The sequence below is a fragment of the Artemia franciscana genome, chromosome 2 (genome assembly GCF_032884065.1).
Source record: "Artemia franciscana chromosome 2, ASM3288406v1, whole genome shotgun sequence".
NCBI classification, from domain to species: Eukaryota; Metazoa; Arthropoda; class Branchiopoda; order Anostraca; family Artemiidae; genus Artemia; species Artemia franciscana.
In genome coordinates, this window is record NC_088864.1 from 59030365 (window position 1) to 59054753 (window position 24389).

Sequence of the window (24389 nt, forward strand, 5' to 3'; positions counted from 1 at the left end):
CGGAAGTGAGTTCAAAGCTCGAAAACCGGTCACTTCTAATTGGAGTATTTTGTGGTAATCTAAGAATATTCTAAAACAAACTCTTGGATAAAAAGGATGTACTAAAAAAGACCATTAAAACAGGGCGCTGTTAAAAGTTTGGCATCAAAAGAGCAAGACCATTCACAAAAGATTTTTTTTTCACAAGGTGGAAACCCTTTCTTTCCCTTGGAAAACTGAAAATCACCAACTCCAACTAAACTTCGATGATTGACCACTTGTCTTATTTTTGATACATTAAATGTCAGAGAGAGTAAGGAAGTGGCATAATGTCAGGAATGAAATTGCCTGCTCAAAGTTGAAAAGCCTACTTAGACCTGCCAAGATTTTTCCACCCTAATCCATGCTTTCATCTGACCAGGTTTGAAAATACAATCCCATTAATTTGAGGAGTTATAGGATCTAGATTAATAGTGCAAAATCACATCAAATATAAACAACCATTTGATTTTTAAGGCTATTTAAATTTGGATAAAATTCGAGGTAGGCTACTTTTTGCTATCTGGAGAAGGGATTAAAGGAACACAAACTTGCAGTAGGCTAGCACAATGAATCCAGGATCAAAATTATTCTTTTAGAAGGTTATAAGTTATTGTTCTGACCTTCTTCCAATTTCTAAGGTATGGGAATCTGCCTAGGCTACTTGATAGGTCTAAACCTATTGAAATTTTGACAAAACAACATTTTGCCTTAATTTTTACTCATCACTTTCATTTTCTTTAGTTTTAGTTCTGAAAATGTAAATCCTGTTATTTGAGTGGAATTTTAAGCCATATTAATTTTTTTCTATAAGTAAGAAATGTATTGACAGATCCTTGAATCCTTGTAAATTGAGATTCAGCAATGTTGTGAAACTGAAAACTTTAATTGGATAAAATTCAGTAAATATATGACTGTCCATAGGCTACTTTTGACTTACCAATAAAGTGAGAATACCACTCAATACCTTTCTTTATACTGTTTACAAATGAAATAGGCCTAGTCACTTCTATTGGAAATTTCAGTGAATGTTGGTGTTACCTGAACAGTTGTTATGGTCATAAAACTTGTTAATAAATGCATTTTGACTTTTTGAACATCTCTTCTCTTGCAAAACTAGCCTTCTGTGAACTCACCATTATGGAGTTATTATATATTTGAGCATTAGGGGGGGGGGGTAAAGCATAGCATATATTAAATACAGCAATGGTTAGTTTACATATTTAATATATGCTATGTTTCACCCCCACCCTCTTAATGTGCTAATACATAGCCAAAATTTGTTTCTAAACTAATATAGATTTGCAATTTCAAATATACAATCAACAAAAATGGAAGTGATTGCAATTCTATATGTATAAATACAAGAATATTTGGGCTGGAATAACTCCATAATGGTGAGTTTGTGGTAGTTTTGTAAGAGAAAAGATGTTCAAAAAGTCAAAATGCATCTATTAACAATAGTTTCATGACCCAAAACAATTGTTCAGGTATTACTAACATGGACCAAAAATTCATATTTAAGCACTTTTTGAGATCTTAAAACTGACAAACTTTCAAATACATTTCCTAAATTTAGAAAAACATTGATAGGCTATTGCTTTGGCTATTCTATGCAAATAACAGGAATTGCTTTGTCAGAATTAAAGGCAGAGTAAAAGTAACTGGTAGCAGAAAATTAAGGTAAAATGTTTTGTCAAAATATCAATAGGTATTGATATGTCATGTATGCATTTTTCAGGGCCCTATAGAGGGGGAGGGAGTGGAGGTGGGTACTTCAAAGTACCTTCCCAAGATATACTTTAGCCTGTAGACCCATCCCCAAAAGTTTCATTTTCCTAACCTAACTGCTTTTTAGCAAGAAGTCATTAGCTAGAATTTTACCATCTATAGTAAAAATAGCCTCCATGGAACACTAATTCAGTTCAATTCAGTCTTTTTGTCAAGTAAGCTAACTTAAAGAATTGAGGGAAGATAATGAATCTTGATAAACCACAGATTTAACTAATATGATTAGGTTTTCTAATTGCCTACATTCCTATTTTGTTTGGGTTCCTGTGACAAAAATGTGATTCATATAGGCTTAAATACACTGACTGTATCTCAAAACCATATGATGTTGACTCACAGAATGTTTCATCATTTTAAAAATTATTTTTTTAAGTTATGTTAAAAATTCTGAATTAGAATAAATTATTTAGCCTATAAATGGCGCTGTGAAAACTTAGTATTATTTTGCAGAAAATGAGCAATAAGTCATACTCTAAATTGAAAATTTGTCTTTTTGAAGAGCTCAAAAAGTGCTGAAATTTGAATTTGCAATTGAAGCAATTATTATATTCTTAAATAACATGAAAAAAGGCATCAAGAGGTATGTTCACTTTATTAATAAGTCATTTATATGAACTGTCATAATTTTGAAAATTTGTCATTTTTAAGAGCTAAAAAAGGTGCTTAAATCTGAATTTTTATTAGAAGTAATTATTATTTTTGTAGAGAGCATAAAAAAGGCATTGAGTGGTATGTTCACTTTATACCAAAGCCAGTTATACTGTTAGCTATAAATTTACCAGTGCATTTAGTGTTATATTAGATAAATAGCCTAGTAGATTTAAAGAAATTTTATTCTTAAATTTATATTGTTTTGATTTTTGAATGCCCATAAAAAAATCTAAACTTGCAACAAAATCACTAGGAAAAAAGCATGGTTTAGGAAAACTCTTACAAGGCAATATTGTGTTTTAGAAGATAAAGGGACATCTAGTTCCCCAGCCTTGCTATTTTACCTATTGTTATTATATCTTAGTTTATTCATAGTATCTAGGATTTTTTATTTGTAAAAAAAAAACTTCAGACCACAATATCTGAGTAGTACATCCATTATGGTTAAATATTGTGTGGTGGAATTTCAAGTCTTGTTTCCACCAGTTTCAGAGAGGCTAATGGAGGCATTTAACATAAATAATTGTCTTCAAATTGTTTTTTGTGTAGGCATCTAGTTCTGGTGCCCATTTCTTTTTGACCAGTGCCCTCCTAGGGTGAGTTCAGATGATACAATAGCAATAAAGGCAAATAATACAGTGGAATACTAAACAATTTTTTAGCTTCACAACTTAGCTCAATCCCAATTTATGTGGTTTGAAAAATATGCAAATACATTTCCTAAATTTTGAAAAAACCAATTGATATGGTTTAAAATTCTTTTCAACTAACAGGGATTGGATTCTCAGAACTAAAGCCTATAAAAAGAAAATGATCACTGAAATTAAGTTAAAATTATGTTTAGTTGAAATTTCAACAGGCTCTGTCAAGTAGGCAAATTTCTAAGACTTGGAAATGAGAAGAGGGTTAACATAGAAGCTTGACAATACCTTCCCAGAGTATGTTTGTGGCCCTGGTTTTATTACTGGAAGTTTTGTTTTTCTAACCCTACCCCTGTTTAAGATTGTGCAAACTACTTCTACTCACAATTCACCACAGCAACTGGCTGCTTAAGGCAAGCCCAGCTATGCACAATTCTCCATCCCAATCTATTCAAAGCCTCCTTCTTTACACCCTCCAGGAATCTTCTATTTCCTTTAAATCTTATGTTGTGACACCCTCCCACTCCAGTCAGCACCTGGAGCTTTTTTTTTTTACTGGTGCTAATTCTTCCTCATGAAACAAATCTTCCTTCATATCCAAGGTATCACATGCTTAGCTAAACCCCTACTAAAGTGATCTGAAAAAAGAACAGGTATTGGAGTGGATGCTCAAAAGCTTCCTCGCCAACATATATTTATGCAGACAAGTATAACTCATAAAGCCAATGCTTATTCCTTCTCATGTTTTGACATCCCCTAAACTTATGGGTCTTAATTTGTACCCTATATAGGAATCAGCCAAACCCAAAAAGAGAAGCAAATACTAGAAATATAACTCCAGAATCTGGGCCAATGTGTCCATCTTCTAAGAAAGTAATCTGGGTGGATGCTCAGTGAATGGAGGTCTGTGAGCAGCTCTGGGAGGATTATTTATCAGGAGTGAACTTACCTTTTCTAGGAACTTGAATTTCTAACCATATTTTAGTTGACTAAAATTGCTTAACGAAAAGCTCGAAAGGTGAACAAAAATGTGACTTCAGTGACAAATTCAATGAAAAGGTGACTGCAGCTGATCCCTGCTATTACCAGGCCCATAGAATAGCTGAGACACTGAACAATCAGTTCCAAAAAGTCTTCACTACCCCAGATAGAGATCCACTTCCCAATCACCCTAAGTACCTGTACCTAACTAAACTACAGTTGAGAAACCAGTGTTACTAATTACTGGCAGTAAATATACCACTGAGGCTAGACTGAAAAATCTAAACCAGAACAAATCTTTAAGGCCTAACAGAATTCACCCTTGGACATGAAAGGCTTGTCTCATCTTTGTTACTACCTATTGGAATCTTAACAAAACAACATTATACCCTAATCTTCATCTTCTTTGTCTCTGGTTTTAGTTTCAAAAATGTAACTCCTGTTATTTGAGCAGAATTTTTTCTTATGTTAATGTTTTTACATATGTATGTATAAATTTAGGGATTGCATTTGTAGATCTTGGAAACCTCATAAATTGGGATTGAGCAAAGTTGTGAAGCTGAAAAATCTTCTTGTGCTTCATTTAAGCAGCATATCTGTTTTGCAAGGTTTTGCTTTCATAACAGATATTTAAATGTAATCAAAGGTCAGTGCCCTCAAACGGGGAGAAGGAGTGGAGATAGGTACTTCAAAATACTATCTTAGGACATACTTTAGTCTGTAGACCCCTCACTGAAAGTTTCATTTTTTTAACCTAAACCCTTTCCAAGATTCCAAATCTTGTTTAGAATTCACTGTATTATCTGGTTTATTGGTGAAGACTAACAAAATGCTCATTTAGAATTTTGCAGTACAGTTGCTAGGCAAGAGTCCTTATTTTTGGGCTATGACATAGCCTATTTTTCACAATGACCTGTTTTATACTTTTTACGGCACTTGGTATTAACCAAGTGACATATAGCAATCACAAATTCTGTCAGTCTGTCTGTCTGACCTGGTTTCGCTACTTCAGGCACTTCAAGGCAAGCTAGGATGATGAATCTCACTCATTTTAAATCCCGAACAGATCCAGTGACATCGAAGGGAGTTGGAGGGGGAAGCCAGAATTCTTGGAAAAACATGAATTTAAGCTATCTTAAGAATTGGTGATCGGATCTCAATGAAACTTGATATATAGAAGAATCTTACATCTCAGATGCTCCATTTTCAATTTGAATCAGATCCGGGGACATACAGGGCTGGAGGGGGGAAACAGAAATCTTGGAAAACGCTTAGAGTGGAGATATTGGGATGAAACTTGATGGGAAGAATAAGAACAAGTTATAGATACGAGATTGACATAAATGGTACGGATCCGTTCTCTTTTGGGAGCTGGGGGGTTGTTAATTTGAAAAAGCTAGAAAAATTGAGGTATTTTTAACTTAAAAACAGGTGACCAGATCTTAATGAAATTTGATATTTAGAAGGAACTTGTATCTCAGAGCTCTTATTTCAAATCCTGACCAGATCTGTTGACATTGGGGGGAGCTGGAGGGAGAAACCAGAAATCTTGGAAAATGCTTATAAATGTTGTAGATACGTGACTGATTATATATGCGTTGCATGTCACTCTGCTTGCATTGGAAGGTCAAACATGAGAGCTTTATGTTAGATAGCCTTTCATTATATGATTTCTTACCAAATCCTGGGATGCACCTGGTGGCCCTTCTTTGTACGCCTTCAATCAACTGTATATCACCTTTGTAAAAAGGACCAGCAAGGCAAGTTCCAAAGTCAAGTACAAGGTCTCAAAATTGCCTTGTATAGCTTCAAGAAGATTCCATGTGATTGGCTAGGAAGTATTCTTTTAAGAAGTCCAAGGCTAAAATTTGTTTTGGAAACAGTTTGTGCAGTGTTCATGGAACTTCAGAAGATTATTTATAGTGACTCCCAGGTCTTTGTCAGTGGTGCAAGTTTAGAGAGGAATGGGGGATGATGTCTGGTTATCATTCCTACTGTATTGTTGTAGTGGATCATTGTGACCAAAATGAATGGTGATGGATTTTGATATGTTGAAAGAGAGAAGCCACCCATCTGCCCATGCCTGAATGCGGTCAAGGTCAGATTGTATTGATGATTTATCAGGTACATTAAATAGTTTTGAGTCACCAGCATAAAGGGTTAAGTGGTTGCTGACTTTGGTTATCTTATCATTTATATAAAGAAGAAACAATGTGGGTCCCTAAACTGTTCCCTGGGGAGCACCGCGTAGAACATTACAGGGCTGGGAGTTGGTAAATTTGCTGTATGTCGTGAACAGCCATATAGCCTGAGATCTACCAGCCAGGAGGTCCATTAGCCAGTCTACTAATTCATGGTGGATCCCTACTGCTACTAACTTAAAACGAAGCTGATTTTGTGGGATATTGTTGAATGCTTTGGCTAGTTCTAAAAGAAATAAATCAACCAGAAGATATTTGTCCAGTAACTGGGTAACCTGTAAGTAAGTGTCTAGAATGTTAGTTTCTACAGTGAGAAAGCTGTTCTGCCTGTTGGAGGTAATTTCATTAGTAACAAGGTGTTGAAGAAGTGCATCATTAACAATCCTCTCAAGGACTTTTGCAACAGCAGACGTGAGGCTGATACTTCTATAAACTTCAGCTTTGGATCTGTCCCCCATTTTAAAGATAGGTGGTAAATAGGCTAGTTTCCATTGGGAGGTGACATACATATGATCAAGGTTATGCTGAAAAGGTATAGATAGTGCAGGGACAGTTTCACAAGCAGCTTCTTTTAGCAGACAAGGATGAATGTTATCAGGACCAGCACTTTCGTTGATATCCAGGCTTTTGAGCTGTTTTTCAACCATCAAAGCAGTAACTTTAATGCAACTCATTTTCTTCTGGATGTTGTACTTTTTAAGTTGGCAATGGGAGCATTATCAGGTTCATTTCTGAAGACTGATGCAAATTGCTCATTCAGAAGATCAGCAATATTATAGGTGCCAATGACTTCGTTTCCATCACTTGTTGTTTAGCATTTTATGGATCTACCGCCGAAATTTATTTGATAATTTATCTGGTTGTGTTATGTGCTTGCTACATATCGAGAATTCAATGATACATGATAAGAATTTTTTAGGGCTCAACTTTCTTTGGTAGGTGAGGCTTGTCTCAAAGTTATAGTATAGTTGTTTGGTGGTATTCCTTCATTCATTATGGGCTTTGACATATTTTTCATAATGGCCTCGCTTTTCCAATGGCGTTTCTTTAAGTTTCTTTGTTGTCTTATGCTAGCTGTCATGTATGGTAAGCTCTTAGGTACAGGGGTAATACTTTCTGTGTTCTGTTGCCTAGTTTCTATGAGTAGAGCCCAGAATGTCTCCCACTGCCTGTTGATCCCACCCCGGTGGGTCAACTCCCAGTTAATATGCCTTAATGTGACCCTAATCGCCTTGTAGTCTAAATATCATTTTTTTTTTCATGTCCACTAATTCAATGGCGAGGTGGTCATTTTTGCTAATAGGTTGGATCAGTTCACTTAACTGCATTCATTCAGCCCAAAATACTAAGGGAGGTCCATAGAACCCATTAAAAAAATAGCTATCATATCTACTGCATTTGATAGCCTAAATGAAATTATGGGAACTGCATTCATTCAACCCAAAAATAGGAACCCAAAATACTAAGGGAGGTGCCTAGACCCATTTTTTATTCAAAAATTAGGGGTCATATCTACTGCTTTTGATAGCCCAAATGCAATTGTAGTAATTGCATTCATTCAGCCCAAAAATGGGAACCTAAAATACTAAGGTACATTTTAAAAGTAGGTGTTGTATCTACTGCATTTGATAGCCTAAATGAATTTATAGGAACTACTTTCATTCAACTCAAAAATAGGAATCCAAAATACTAAAGAAGGTTCAGAAAATATGAATATGTCTCTTTGAATCTTTTTTTTTTTCAGCAGCTGTCCTTCTGAAATTTTGTTTTAGTTCTTGTCCATTATTTTCATTGGCCTGATAAAGCTCCATTCTTATTTTTCTTTTCTTTGACTTTTAATCTTTGATACCACCTTTTGGTGCTACTGCGAGGATTTATAAGATACCAAATATGAATACGAAGAATATATTAAGCAAGAAATGAAACCAAAAAAGAAAATAACGAGGTCAGAACCTAAAATTAAACTCAGTAATAGAGTTATTGATATTTCCGTCCTAAAACGTCAAGAAGGACCCAACTCGTCAAAGAACTAGAAATCCCTCCAATTCCCCCAAAGGGATCAGATCCGGTCCGCTTACGTCAATCACGTATCTATAGCTTGAACTTATTCTCGAGCTCACCAAAAATACAGAAACCCCTTCAACTCCCCCAAAAGGAGCGAATCTTGTCCGGTTATGTCAATCACGTAACAAGAACTAGTCAGATGCTTCCCATCAAGCACTATCTCGATCTCTCCACTCTAGGACTTCCGAGATTTTTGATTTCCAAGATTTCCGTCACCCCCCCCCCCCCACCCCCCTGTGTCCCGAATTGAAAATGGAAGATCTGAGACATGAGACTTCTATAAATCAAGTTTCAATAAGATATTATCACCCATTCGTAAGATACGATAAGATTTATTCATCATGAAAAACACATACAATATTACACTTACTATTCTCCCAAAGGCTCTTAGTCCTTTGATAAACATACTTTAATTTTCATGATTTACCCTCCCCAACTGCCTCAAAGAGGCCAGATCTGGTCCAGCTATGAGAATTAAGTATCTAAGACTCACAAGTGCCATATGAGCTATTGGCTATTGTTTAGTTTTAGTTACTAATGGGCTGAGTCTCTTTACTTGCGGTTAACAGCGGTTACTCGCTCTTAACAGCCGTCCTGGCCGAGTGGGTTGTTGCGCTGGATTCGTGATCCTTTGTCTGAGAGGACGTGGGTTCGAATCCCAGTGTACCCAATTCTTCAGTTTCGGACGGTTGAAAATGGAAGATCTGAGACATGAGACTTCTATAAATCAAGTTTCAATAAGATATTATCACCCATTCGTAAGATACGATAAGATTTATTCAACATGAAAAACACATACAATATTACATTTACTATTCTCCCAAAGGCTCTTAGGCCTTTGATAAACATGCTTTAATTTCCATGATTTACCCTCCCCAACTGCCTCAAAGAGTCCAGATCTGGTCCAGTTATGAGAATTAAGTATCTAAGACTCACAAGTGCCATATGAGCTATTGGCTATTGTTTAGTTTTAGTTACTATTGGGCTGAGTCTTTCTTTACTTGCGGTTAACAGCGGTTACTCGCTCTTAACAGCCGTCCTGGCAGAGTGGGTTGGTGCGCTGGATTCGGGATCCTTTGTCTGAGAGGACGTGGGTTCGAATCCCAGTATACCTAATTGTTCAGTTTCGGACGGGGGTCAATGGCGTGACTCTGTAAGCTTAGCCAGAGTCGACCCAGCTCTAAATAGGTACCTGGAGAAACCTTGGGAAGGTAAACAGGAAGTGTGTGCGAAAGCACAGGATGGCTGGCCCCCAACCCCCCATTGTACTTCCTGGCTGAAGGGCCAAGAAACGGAGATCAGCACCGCCGGTACGTACTGTATAGTCTAATGCCATATCCTTTTACCTTTTTATGGCACTTGGTATCAACCAAGTGACATATAGCAATCGCCAATTCTGTCGGTCTGTCTGTCTGTCGGTCCCGGTTTTGCTACTTTAGGCATTTCCAGGTAAGCTAGGACGATGAAATTTGGCAGGCGTATCAGAGACGAGACCAGCTTAAATTAGAAATAGTCGTTTTCCCAATTTGACCATCTGGGGGGTGGGGGGCCGGTTAATTCGGAAAAAATAGAAAATGAAGCATTTTTAACTTATGACTGGGATATGTCACTTGTCAACTTGTGACTGGGTGGTCGGATCTTGATGAATTTTGATATTTAAAAGGACCTTATGTCTCAGAGCTCTTATTTTAAATGCCGACCAACATTAAGCCTCATTTTTCTTTGAAAATAATCTATTGATTCTTATTGTTTTGCTAGAGCTCAAGCCATATGAGCTCTTGGCTCTTCCGACCTCGTCACAAGTGCCGTATGAGCTCATAGCTCTTGTTTTATTCCTTTTTTCTCAGAAGATTTTCGACTTAGATCAAGCGTAATTGGGGGGGGGGGGCAGTTGGGTGGGGGGACCAGAAATCTTAGAAAATACTTAAAGCGGTGAGATCAGGATGAAACTGGATGGGAAGAATAAAAACTTGTCTAAGATACGTGACTGACATAACCGGACCAGATCTGCTCTCTTTGGTGGAATTGGAGGGGGGGGGGGTAATTTTGAAAATTGAGGTATTTGTAACTTACAAAAGGGTGACCGGATCTTAATGAAATTTGATATTTAAAAGGATCTTGTGCTTTAAAGTTCTTATTTTAAATTCCAACCAGATCCTGTGACGTTGGGGGGAGTTGGAGGGGGAAACTGGAATTCTTGAAAAACGTGAAAATTGGGGTATTTTTATCTTACGAATAGATGATCGGATCTTAATAAAATTTGGTTTTTAGAAAGAATTCAGGTCTCAGAGCTCTTATTTCAAATCCTGACCAGATCTTTTGACATTGGGGGGAGTTGGAGGGGGAAATCTTGGAAAAACACTTGGAGTGTAGGAATCGGGATGAAGCTTGGTGGATAGAATAAACAAATTTCCTTGCTACGTGATTGACAGAATCGCACTGGATTCGCTCTCTTTGGGGGAGTGGTTCAGTGATTTGGCGAGTTTGGTGCTTCTGGACTTGCTAGGACGATGAAATTGATAGGCGTGTCAGGGAGCTGCACAATTTGACTTGATAAAGTCGTTCTCCCAGATTCGACCATCTGGGGGGCTGAAAGGAGAGGAAAAATTAGAAAAAATTAGGTATTTATAACTTACGAGTGGGTGATCGGATCTTAATGAATTTTGATATTTAGAAGGACATCGTGACTCAGAGCTCTAATTTTAAATCTTGACCGGCATTAAGCCTCTTATTTTCCTTTTAAAATCAATCTATTGATTCACAGAATTTTGTTAGAGCTCATACCATATGATCTCTTGGCTCTTAGCTCTTCTCGCCTCGTCACAAGTGCCATATTAGCTCTTAGCTCTTGTTAAATTCTGGAAATGGTCGGACATCCGTAGAGCAACAAAGTGGGGTTTATAAAATCCCTTGTACTCGTGGAAGCTCTTATGTGGGACGTACTAGCCAGAATTTAAAAATGAGATTGCTACAACATCATAATTCTATTTCATCGGCTTTAAAGCAAAATACCAAACCTGGAGATTTCACATCGGCCCTCTCGGCACCTATCTATAATTTTCCAAATCATTTTATTTTGTTTGAAAATGTTTCTGGGATCTCTAGGGACCAAAATTTAAAGCAAATTTTCAAGGAAACAATCGAAATCAGAAAAAAAATTATTCAAGAATAATTCTATAAACAGAGATACAGGTGAATTTGCATTGAACTCAATTTATGATTATTTACTGAGGTCAAATAAAGTTAATATCACCTCACCTAAGAGCTATGACCTCTGTCAGCATAAAATGTCAGATAAATCTAATGAACCGGAACCGGAAAGGTCAAAGAGATTTGCTTCCGCTGTTGCATTGGAAAAAAATAATAAATTTTGTTTATTTTTATTCCTGTCTTTTAGTTTTACTGCTGATGATGAACGCTGTATATGTGTTCGAAATATCCAGCTTTTTATTTCAAATCTTGACAATCACTTTCTAATTATTATCTCCAAGCTGTTAATTTTAGTAAAAAGAAATTGCAAGCAGAAAGATATAAATATTGGCTGTTTTTTGTTTCACAACCATAACTATACCAAATGCGTTGCAAATAAAACTAATCTTTAAACCTACCTACTGAAAGTTTTTTTGCAAGAGATGTATTCAAACATAACATTAATTTAATATTATTAGTTAATAAATGATACGCCAATAATTAGCCAAGGAATTGTAATAGGTTTGAGAATGACTAGTTTAAGAAATATTGTCAGAGTTGGGAATACTAAGTAGTTGCAAATGGTATCTCCCTTCTTACAAGGGTGTTAATCCACAAAAATGTATAGGAGAATGTATTTCTCAAATCTTGAGAAGACAATTTTGCTGTTATTTGATTTGTATTTGCTTGCAAATACTTTATGAGTAAATAATGTAAAATATCAAAAAAGATCAAATAATAAAATACACCCCCCCCCCCCAGCTGAAATTTATTTTCTTCAAATATTCTGTCAAAGTAGGGATAATCTACATAATTCAAGCGTTCACAGAAACGGGTCAGTTAGGATATCTTTACCTTTATGGTTCTATATGGCTCATTTTTTCAGTGTTCACTGCCATTTTCCCTTGATTTAGGAAAATTGAAATTACGTGGCCTTTTTTTTTTTTTTTTTTTTTTTTTTGCCATATAGTATAACTCACATTATACATGTGTTTGTTCTTTTATGGGGTTTTTATTTGTTGGCGATCTTGTATTGTGCTCAATGTACTATTTAATTTCTATTATATTTGTCAGTCTCAAATACTTTATTTTCCTTAGGAAATGCTTAAAGAAATGGTAAAACAAGAAGAAGTCTATAAAGAAAGCATCTTAAAGAAAATTGAAGAAAAAAGTAAATTGTACAAGGAAGTTTGTACAGTAAGTTTTTCACTTATTACTTTTTATGTTGTGGGTAGTCCAGTGTTCTTATGAGAAGCAGTGTTGCTTCTTGGAAAAGCAACTTTAGTTTGTTTGATCCGGGAAAGGGAGATGGAGGTGCTGTAGTTAATTTTACCCAGGGCACCGCCAACCCTAGGAACGACCCTGATATATGTTCATGCAGGGACCGGCTGTAGTCACTTTATGTCACGTTTTTGTTCATGTCTTGAGGGTTTTTTTTCGACCGTTTAGTGAGCTAACGGAAGGTTGGGGATTCAAGTTCCTAGAAAAGGTAAGTTCGTTCTTGATACATAATCCTCCCATAGCTGTTCATAGTCCTCCGTTCACTGAGCATCCACCCAAATTGCTTGATTAGAAGATGGACATTTTGGCCCAGGTTCTTAAGTTATGTTTACAATATTTGCTTCTCTTTTAGTGTTTGGCTGTTGCCTGTAGAGGGTACAAATGAAGATCTATTAGTATAGGGGATGCCAAAACAATAGAAGGAATAAGTGTCTTTCACTAGCTTTATGAGTTTATGCTTGTTTGCATCAACATATAAGTCGATGACAAGGCTTTCTAAATACATTCTAGCACCTGTTCTCTTATCAGGCCACTTCGAGTGATGGTTAAGAAGAAATTTTTGAAAAACTGGTTTGGTAGGGAAGACAGGACTGGACGCATAGTTCAAGGGTGGATTGCCAAGAGTAGTGACTGTGACAGTTGCATTTTACTGCAAAATATGCAAAAATACACTCTGTTGCCAAAAAAGGTTTTTTTCTTCAACATGTTACCAAAAAGGAACAAGATGAGCACGTCTACTGTGCTAAACCCATGTCAGTTCAGACTCACTGGATCAATTTCAACCAAACACAAATTACAAGCTGGAAATGCCGTAACAGAGAAGAAGCTTGAGATGTTCTGCGAGAGAGATGCTGCTTCAAAGGCAGAAATAGGTTCAATGTGGCTTCGCTGACAAAAGTTTGGTGCTACCCTAAAAGTTTTCCTCGCATATTTCTTACTCATCTTGGTGTGTAGTAGGATCTTCCCCTACATCTTGAGCGAGTCGAAGAACTCGGACTTATTATCTTCCTAAAACAAATCTAGTTCAAATTTTTCCTGTTGACAATGAATTTCAACTTTTTTCTCAAAGTAGGATCAACGACCAAGTGAAACATGTTGGTGCTTCTAAAGATACAGCTAAATTAATAAAAATTAAGGCTAGAAAACAAAATCTACTAACATCTGGGACCTCAATTTTGTGGTATATGCTTCGAGAGAGAGAATTTGCTCAGTTTTTCTTCAAAGAAGGTAATCTGGCTTATTGTAATAGTGTTTATGGGCTTATAAAGTGCTTTGGGATAGACTATAATTCACTAGAAAGGCTCAGATGTCTCTGAATAACGGTGATATAGAGTAAGTGTGTGTAATACGTGGGGAAAGACTGTTCAAAATAAATATTTTTCTAAACCACGGCAATCTTTTGTTTCTGAACAAACTGGTTCTAAGATTGCATACGAGGAATAGATCTTGTGTCTATTCTTTCTATTCAAGAGCCGTCTATTCGAAGAAGAAGAAGAAATGGTAATCATGAGAGATTAAGACGGTTCATTGTCTTCGCAGTCCTTCGTATTCCCGGAACCTTCTTGACTTCGAATCCCTTCCCTTCGGTTTCTTAGGGATTCTTTTCAGTTTTACATTTGTCACCAGTTCTTTTCATTTAGGTATTAATTTCTGTTCGTTTTAATTTTTAATGTTGCTATTTACTTTCAGTTGAAAAAACTTGTCAGTCTGAAAACAAGACGTTTTTAAATGTTGGACCATTATCTTAAGGTTTTTTGTTATTTTTGTAATTTTATTTTATTTTTTAATTTTCAAATACACAAAAAAAATTATTTTTCAGAATAGGACAGGTGTCATAAGACTACTATTGCCCCAAGTCTAGCTAAATTAGCAGCAAACAAGTTTCATCTTCCTCAATGAGATGATTTTGCATATTTGAACTGTTTTGTATTACTTTTCTATTCTAAGTTCGACAGCTAGTTTAAAGATTTTGTTAAAAAACAAATAATTATCTAATATTAATAATATATAATAAATAATAATATCTACAAATGTAGATAATTTTGTTACTTTGTTATACTTTATAATAAAAATTGTTTTAGTAATAGCATCGATTTTTCTAATTCCCTGCTTTCTTTAGTTTGATTTACGGAAAAAGTAGATGCATTATGTTTTTACTGTTTTCTGTTTATTTGGTATTGAAATTTGAAAGTAAATAATCCGCAGGGGGATCTGAGGTATATTTTTTCATGAAAAGGGGCGGTTGAAGAAGTAAGTTTGGGAAGGACTATGTTAGTTAAAGAACAAACGCGACACAGATGGGCCTATTTTTTGGGGAGAAATACCTCAATCATCTCTGATCAAGGTTAAGGCAAAAGGAAAAGACATTTAAAAAAATAAGTATTTTGATGAAACTTGTATGATGTTGATTTTTTTTAGCTAGATGGCGTTGGTTATTGTTCTCATTTTCTCTTATCATTTCCTCTTTTGGTCACAGAGAGACGTCTGAACTATTTAGACCCTGAAAGGTCTAACTTAATAATTTGAGCCGTTTTTTAGATATTAATTTGTCACCCTTTTGACAATATTCATGATAAATGTTCGTTTTGATTTAGTTCAACGTCCGTCTAAATGTTCCTTGAAAGCTTCAGCGTAATACCCTCTGTTTATTATGTAGCAACAGTTGTAGTATGAGTAGTAAACATTTTTAAAATGAAATAATAAATATCCTTCCGTGATCTTTCTTTCGGGAAAAAATCACATTTTTGTTTATAAGAGTTTGAAACCTTTACAAGAGGGTTCTCTGATACCCTGGGTCTGATGGTGAGATTTTTATAAGGATCACTTGATGCTTTAGGGTTATTTCCCACCTTTTTCAAAATCAGGCAAATTTTTTGAGGTTCCAAGTAGGCATCCTTTCCATTTTAGTTGTGGTTGAAATTCTATGTGGTTGATTGAAATTGTATCTGTAGTTGCTAATCAATCTGGCTAAGGCTTGTAAGGCGTTTTTTCATTTAAAACTACATTTTTAGTACAACAAAATAAAACACATTATAAGCATAAAAGCGAGGACATCTTTGAAGAACTAAAAACGAAGGATGGCCAAAACGAGCTTTTTTAAGGTTGAATTTTAGAGCTGAGAAATAATTCCTAACGAACTCTATGGAATCGAGATAATCATTGACCCTGCTTTGCTAAAATTCTTTTCTATTCTTTCACCGTCCAAGCGCATGACTAACGACATTATTTTTTTTTTGCAGATCAAATGAACTCATGCTTTTACTTAATGGTTGTTTTTTGTTCTATTTTGAAAATGTGCTAATTAATATTTAGTGTCTCATAGATTAAGTTTTGTTTGTGTTAAATATCTTGACGATGTAAAATTCTTACCCACTTTTTAACTATGCGGTTTCCGTTCCCTATATGATGAGTTCTTCTAGCTATTTGCTTGTTCTATAGCTCCCTTTTTGACATTTTGTATCTTTTCTAAGCTTTTTAACCTGACCGGAATTCCTTAGCCTTTCCCTGTCTTAAATACAGATTATACTGTACTTTTCTAGGGCTTCTCGGTTTCATCTACCAGTTACTTAACTCAGTAAAGTTCTGTTTGCTGCCCAATGCTTTGTTCTTGCCTAGCAAAAGACAATAAGATCTTTTTGATGATTTTATTGTCCTCCATTCTTGTTTAGTATCAACCAATGATCCTCTAGTGAGGACATCTTAGTAGAACTAAAAACGAAGGATGGCTAAAACAAACGCAGATTTTAATTTTGTCCTCTATATATAGGGTCGGTTTTAAGTTTTAGAGCTGTTCTTTTTTTCTTTTTATCACTTCTTTCCTTGTCTTGTATCTCCAATCGATTGACGTCCTTTTCCTTTTCTATTTTGAATTTTAGAGCTGAGCAGTAATTCATAACGAACTCTGTGGAAGACTGTTTGCTGTTGCCGTCTTTTTGTGTAATGGCGTTTATTTTTACATAAAAAGTCGTTGCAACGTAACAGGCATCAAGTAATTGTAAAATTCAAATAAAAATCAAAGGTTTTCAATCTTAAATTCATTAAATTATCCGTGAAATTCTTGCTTTTGCTCCTTTCTCTTCCCTTCTCAAATTTTAAAAGAAACAGAACTCTTTACATTTTTGGAATAAATTCTCTTTTTTGCTCTCCCCTCACTAGAAGAATTTACTGCTCATCCAAGCTCTTTTACTCCTTTATGACCTGTATGCTCCTTTTGATTCTTATGTGCCCTGTATGTTCCTTTTGCTCCTTGTATGGCCTGTATGCTCCTTTTGTTCATTGTATGGCCTTCCTAAGCTAAGAAACCGCTTTTGGATTCAAAAAACAGTAAAAATAAAGAATCCAGGACATTTTATTTTTTCCTTTATTTTAATAATAATTGAAAAACTTGTTGAAGTAGAACTTTATTATATCGTTTTCTTATAGCTTATCATATACTTACTCCTTCATGTTCTTAGAGTTGGGTTTTATAGAAGAGACCCAGATAAAAAGATTGAATAAATTGGAAAGACAATCTTGCTCATAATTCTAATCCTAGAATTCGTCATTGTTTTTTATCTTAGAAAAAGAAGTGCAGTATCTTTGCGCTCTTTAATCTATACTGCTAAATGAATAGATTAATAATTATAAAATAAATAAAATAGTCTCTTACTTCAAATATAATTATAGTGCAGTTAATTGGAAAAGCGATTCTTTCAGTTTGATTACTTACAGGAGTGCATTTATGCTCGTAATTTTTAAAATTGTGTCTTCTTTATGCTGAAAAGAAAGCATAATTTTAATTTGATTGATTTTTTTTTAAATAGCATCGTATTTGTGTAAACGGTGCTTTTATGTTGGTGATAGAATCGGGTAGACGGAGAAGTGTTCAAAGCTGGAATACTTGTTGTTTTTTGATGGGTATCTCTAAGTTCTGTTTTGAAGGCCAGAGCAAATTTCCAAGATAGAAACGCTAATGAAAATACTATAGAAGAATCTCAACTATGCTACAAAAGAACTCTACAGAATTTTAACGAAAAACTAGGAGTGTCCTGCAAACCACTCTTAAATATTGCCGAAAATGTTTTGAAAAGAAGTTTGAAAGAGGGTTTGAAAGAGGGTTTTTTATAGATAGGTATATTATTCAAAAAAAAAATTATTCTACTACTTGTCTAATTCTTTTTTTTTTCTTTTATCCTGTGATGATTGTTCTATTCTGAGATAATCTAAATGTAAATCCCTTCCATGTTTCCTCTTTCTTTTCTTTTATGGAAAATAAATTTGTTGCCATCATATATTTCTTACAGTTATCCTACATTTTGTTCACTATTATGACTTTTCTAACCTATATATACTCAAAAAATTCCAATAAATACAATCGGATGTGGCAACAATAAATCCATTGCTATGATATTTCAGATTGTAATTTCAATGATTTTTTTCAATTTATTTGTGCTACCCATAATTGTAATGATTGTCACTTGCAGACAAAAATTTTTTGACTTTCACACCATCTCTTTGTAACAGCTCCAGCGATTGAGCATTAGCAAAACTTTGTTTTACACCACAAGAGCTCCTGAACCTCATAGTCTCTTCGACTCCTGGGCACTCTTTAAAAAGCAAAACATCAAAGTAAGTGTCGAAATAGACAGCGAGTTAGGGTACTTACAAGCGATGACTTTTGCAGTAGCATTTTCGAATATGTTTGGTATGGCATTACAGAAATCTTTGGAGACGGTTTTATCCAGCTTAATCACTAATTTTTCCCGATTTGCCTAGACACTAGTCATTGAATCATGACCAGAAAGGCTATCAAGTAATTTTTTACACCTTGCTGGATTTTTCACTTCAGCAGGTAACTTGTTTATTGCAACAGTAACGTCATCAGAGATTATAGAATTCACCATCGCACCTGATGAAAGCTTAGGAAAGTATTCAATGTAACCAGCCAACTGAGTCGAAACGACATAAAGAAGTTGCTCACACGTATTACCTTTAGATGAGGGGTGAGAGTAAATCACTTCTGGAATATAGGGTACATCGGCTGGGCGGTAAACTACGAAATTGGGAACATAGGTAGCATTAGCATGACATTTGCTGAAAGGGTCAAAATGTTTTCAGATTATTCAGTTTTGCATTAGTTCCAAATCACTTAAAGACCCAGTCATTTGCTAATTCTTACTTCAAAGATTAGGCTTAACTTTGAAAATTTCAGTGCTATCAAAAGAGGCCAAACCATAACGGATAATGTCATCTTTATTAATTCTCGTGTTAAAACTCCTTTGAACAAAATTCCGCATCGGGGAAATTATTAGTTTATCTTGATTGTCCGTTTCTCGCATAGCTGAGCTCATCGGTTATTATTGGCTGCAAGGCATCGTATCTATTTATTCTTTATGCAAGTGTTTGGAGAACTAGGTAAGCTAGTCTTCAAGCGTAAAAAAGATTCCACCTCCTGGATATAAGTTTGGTGGGACGTCTTTGAAAACTGTTGTATATTTTTTTAATATAGAGAGGATATAGAAATTATACCTTCGAGCTTAAAACCAACAAGTCCATCACACGGAAATCTTATGGCTTTAGGAGATCGATTGGAAATGATATACTTAACTAGCCACAGATTTCTTAGCATTTGTGCTGAAATTTAGTTCACTGTAAATAAAAAATCTCACTCGTTATTTACAAAGAGGATTGGATGGCTTCAAAGAAAATAGAATTGACAAAGATTCATTTTGCTGATATGAATAAATTGACAATTCTTTATATTTAAGTCAAAAAGCCACGGCTTATTTAATCTACCAATTAAAGGCAAGCCGACACATCAATTAAGACAGGGCTTAAGTATGACATTTACGATACTCAGGGAACATATTCGTAGACAGAAAACGTTGCAACTCTGGTCGGATATTCCATCCATCCATCAAGCTTTCCGACATTTTGTCTTAGCACTTGGGCTGCTGTTTCAGCCAGCCCTTTGGCTGGCTTAAAAATTAGAAAAAATGAGGTATTTTCAACTTACGAGCGGGTGATCGGATCTCAATGAAATTTGATGTTTAGAAGGATATCGTGTCTTAGACCTGTTATTTTAAATCCCGACCGGATCTGGTGACGGGGGCGGGGAGTTGGGAGGGGGAAACCTAAAACTTTGAAAACACTTAAGAGTGGAGGGATGGGGATGAAACTATGTGGGAAAAATAAGCACAAGTCCTAGATACATAATTGCCATAACCGGAACGAATATTCTCTGTTTTGGGGAGTTGGGGGGGGCTAGGGTTAATTCTGAAAAAATAGAAAAAATGAGGTATTTGTAACTTACGAAGGAGGGATCGGATCTCAATGAAATTTGCATACTTCCCAATAGCAAATACTATGCGCATATAGTTACGGATTTTTTAACTTATCAAAGGGCACTTGTACTTTTAATTTTTGTTCGAATAAACCCTCTACCAATATTCTAGAACAACTGGGTCAATACGATTGCCCCTGAAAAAAAAAACACATCTGTGATCTTTTTTCTGGTAAAAAAGAAATTAGAAAATTTCACATTTTTGCAGATAAAATACCGGAACTTCTACAATAGGGTTCTCTGATATGCTGTATCTGATGTTGTGATTTTCAATAAGATTTTATGATCTTGGAGGGGTGTTTCCCTTTTTTTCAAAAATTGAGTAAATTTTTATAGTTCCAATTTGTTGCAAAAAAAAGAAAGAAAAGGAGATGAAGAATCCCTTACAAGATTTGTTTCCAGTTGCGATTCCCTTGGTTCTGAAACTTTTATTGAGGTGTCTTCACGGCCTGAAATTTTAATGCGATCAAAAAAAGATCACACTAAGAATATAACACACTAATAACACTCACTTTCAAACTAAGAATCAATACAACCATTTTTTTTTTTAAACATTCTTTGTCGCTGATGAGCTCCCTTCGGTCAACAAATCAAAATTTAGTATCTACTTGTCCTTTCCGTCCAGTATTCCCTCACAGTTTCAGCTAGGCTGCTTAAGGCGTTAATCTATACCATTAACCGTATATGAACTATTGAAGACGTCTCATTCTGATATCCGGGATGGAGATAGTGTCATTTGATTTAGCTCAACATCACCTTCAATATTTTCAGAAAGTTTCAAATATCTTAGCCGTTCCTGCCGTATTGCAGATGAACCATTTTGACACCCTGGATGCATACAGTTCACCGATTTAGTTCAATATCCCCATCGGCATTCCCTCAAGACAGAGTGTTTTTTGATTTAGTTTAACATTTCTCTCAACTTTCGGTGAAAGTTCCCACTTAATACTCTTAAATGTTCCCGAGTTATTGCATATATGCCATATTGACATTCATAATGCACTTAATGTCTCCTGAATTAGTTCAATATACCTCTCGATATTCACTCGAAATTTTTACTTAATACTGTTAGTTGTTCCTGAAATATTATAAATGCGCCCTTTTTTTACCTTTATGTTCACAGTTGCTTTTGACTTTGTTGTACAATGTTTGTTTATTCCCTGAAAGTTTCTACTGTGGTCCATGGAACTTCCTGAGATACTGTCAATATGTCTTTTTGGCAATCTTGATGCACATAGTGCGTTTTGATTTTGATCAGTACCATCTGTACAATTATCTGAAAGTCGCCTTAATACCCTAAGAAGTTGCTGGGATATTTTTGATATGCCCTTTTTTCAACCTGAATGCAGGTAGTATTTTATCGTTGAATTCAATTTGCTCTCTGATCATTCCTTGAAAGTTAAACTTGATATCAAAAGCTGTTCGTGGCATGTTGCGGATACTGTCTTTTGACAATTTGTTCGGGAATTATCTCAACATGCACCGAAGGTTTCAGCTTTATACTTTAAGCAATTCTTGTTATATTATAGGTTCATCATTTTGACGAAATGGATGCACATAGTGTCTTTCGATTTAGTCTAGAATCCTCCCCCAGCATCCTCTGAAAGCGTCTACTAAATACTCTTAGCCGCTCTTGATATTTTGCAGACGTGCCCTTTCGACTACTTAGGTGTATATAGTATACTTTGATTTTGTACGACACCATCCTCACCAATGATTGAAGGTTTCAACTTAATACCCTTAGAAATTACTAAGATATTGCAGATGTGCTCTTTTGACTACCTGGATACACATATATTCTTATAATTCAGTTCGATTTTCTTCTCAACCTTCTCCTTAAAGTTTAAACTTAAAACCCCTAGCTGCTCAGTTATTGTATACTAGCCATTTTGACAATCATGATATTAGTCTACTTTCATGTTTAATTCCTGGTCTGACATGTTGAGAGCCAAAGTAATTGGACAATATCAACGCGGTAGCTCCCGAAAATGTCTGGGACAGCACTGCAACGCAACTGTGACCATGACTGGGGTCTCATTCGGAACCGGTTTTAGACTGATTGGAAACCAGTAACATCTATTTTGCCTCGTGGGTTGGACCTCACTTCCTCAAGGCCATGGTCACACAACAGTTGCATACACAATCAGTTAGGAATGCTAGTCTCAAAACAGTTGCCCCGTGGCCGCTGGGCCCTAGTCGCTCCTGAGCCGTTCTTGATAGTGCAAATGCGTCTTTCTTACGACCTTGTTACACGTAGTACACCTTCCTGACTCTCATACAGTTCACCACCCTTCTCACCATCCCCAAAGACCTCACTAAATTTGATTTCCAAGGATTTCAATAAAAGGGGTGCCAGAATTGATAATAAGTAAAATACGCTTAGCTACATATATATATATATATATATATATATATATATATATATATATATATATATATATATATATATATATATATATATATATATTGTATAATATATTAGTTCTTCATCACTTTTTCGATGGTTTTTATCTCCGTGGGGCTCTTAGAAAATGTAAATTTTTTAAATCACACCTTATCTACCCATGTAAGTTTTTGCCCAGAAAATTACTTTTCCGCCAAAAACTAATCCATGCTACCCCCGCCCCTCCTTAGGTAGTGCTCATTTTCACATTTAGCATTTATCTTTTATTGACTAATTCAGTTTTTAGGAACACATTTGTATCTGTGCTTTTCCTATATCACAAAATGTTCCAAGAAAGTATAAAAGGAGTTGTTAATAGCAAGCATAATTATATGTGAAGAAAAAAGGTCTTGACCAGACATCGCAACCATCTCGAGGTTTTCGCTCTTGTAATGTATTTAGCCAGTCTTCAAAATGTATCCTTTTATAAATTTTTTAGTTCTGAAAAACATATTGTCTATTGTCTGCAAATGATTGACTTTTCTTTTCTTTTCTAGATGCTGGAAAAGTAGCAAGTAGAAAAGTTCAAGTAGCTGGGCAGTAAATTTCGGAAAGTAAATTTCTCTGTATAAGCCTGTTCTCTGTTGCATTCGTCTTTTTGTGTATAGACGCTTATATTTACATAAAAAGACAGTGCAGCAGAACTGGTTTCTTATAATTTTAAAGTTTAAATAAAAAAAAACAAGGGTTCTAAACCTCAAGTTAAATAGAATCTCAGTAGAATTTGTGTATATTTGTTTTTGCTCCTCTTTTTATATTTTACTAAAAAAATAGAACCCTCAAAAAATTTTTAATCAATTTTGCTTCAATTTTTTGCTCATCCTTCACCTAACGAATTTACTGCTCATTGAAGCTGTGCAATTATGTGGCCTCTGCTCCTGCCAAAGAACCTCTTCATGACTCAACATACAACAACATTTTTTTATTTTATATTTTAATATAAATTTAATCGATAAAATATTGTTTCTTTGTATTCTTGCAAACTGCTTGTTGTTCTTAGAGCTAGGGATAGTTCATAGGGACGGAGTATAAGATAGATAAAATTAAAATAAATACATAACTATGTTTATCAAAACAATTTATGAAGAGCACTTACTATACACGAACAACTATTGTATACTTTCAACTTTAAGCATCCCCTTTTAAGAAGGGGATGCCATGAAGGAAAAGTGATATTGTGGTTATGTTTCAAAAACAGTTTCGACAGACCTATTTTGGGCCCGCCATTTTATATTTGCGGATTAATGCTAAACTTAAAAAATGTAGTTAGGACTTTTTTGTATATAGAGTGAACCTGATAAAAGTAGGAAAGGGGATCTTGCTTGTCCAAAAACCCCATTGCCAGGGTTTACTGTATCTATATGCTTACTAATGGCGAAGTAATAACAATCATAAAATGACTAAAATAATTAATTCTTTCAAATATATTGACCATCGGGTAAAGAATAATTTCAATTGAAAATATATAGCGTATTCATTGAAGAGGCAATGCTACTAATTGTTTTAGGGAGTTAAATGAGGGTTCCAAAACTCATATTAATGGCCTTTTCCGTTTCTTTTTGTGCTGGATTTCTTCATTCAATTTAGTCTGTTTGGTTTAAGATTGTTGACTTAGAGGATTCGACTTATGCCCGATCTGATCTCTAAAATTGTGTCTTTTCTTTCGCGAAAATGCATCGTTTTCATGCATTGAATTTTTAAATCAAATAACAGTGTATACAGTACTTTTGCGTTGACGATAGCTTCTGGTCTATGGATGTGCATCCTAACCCCAAAAAACCCTTGGGCGTTTTCATGAGTATCTAGGC

At 35.3% G+C, this 24389-nt stretch overlaps 1 long non-coding RNA gene across 1 annotated transcript; it reads left to right on the forward strand.

The window, feature by feature from the left end:
- Window positions 1–159: 159 nt before the first annotated feature.
- LOC136043852 (uncharacterized) lies at window positions 160–23554 on the forward strand. The gene is made up of 3 exons (XR_010621740.1): window positions 160–400; window positions 12635–12733; window positions 23079–23554. It is a non-coding gene; the product is annotated as an uncharacterized LOC136043852 (long non-coding RNA).
- The last annotated feature ends 835 nt before the right edge of the window (window positions 23555–24389 follow it).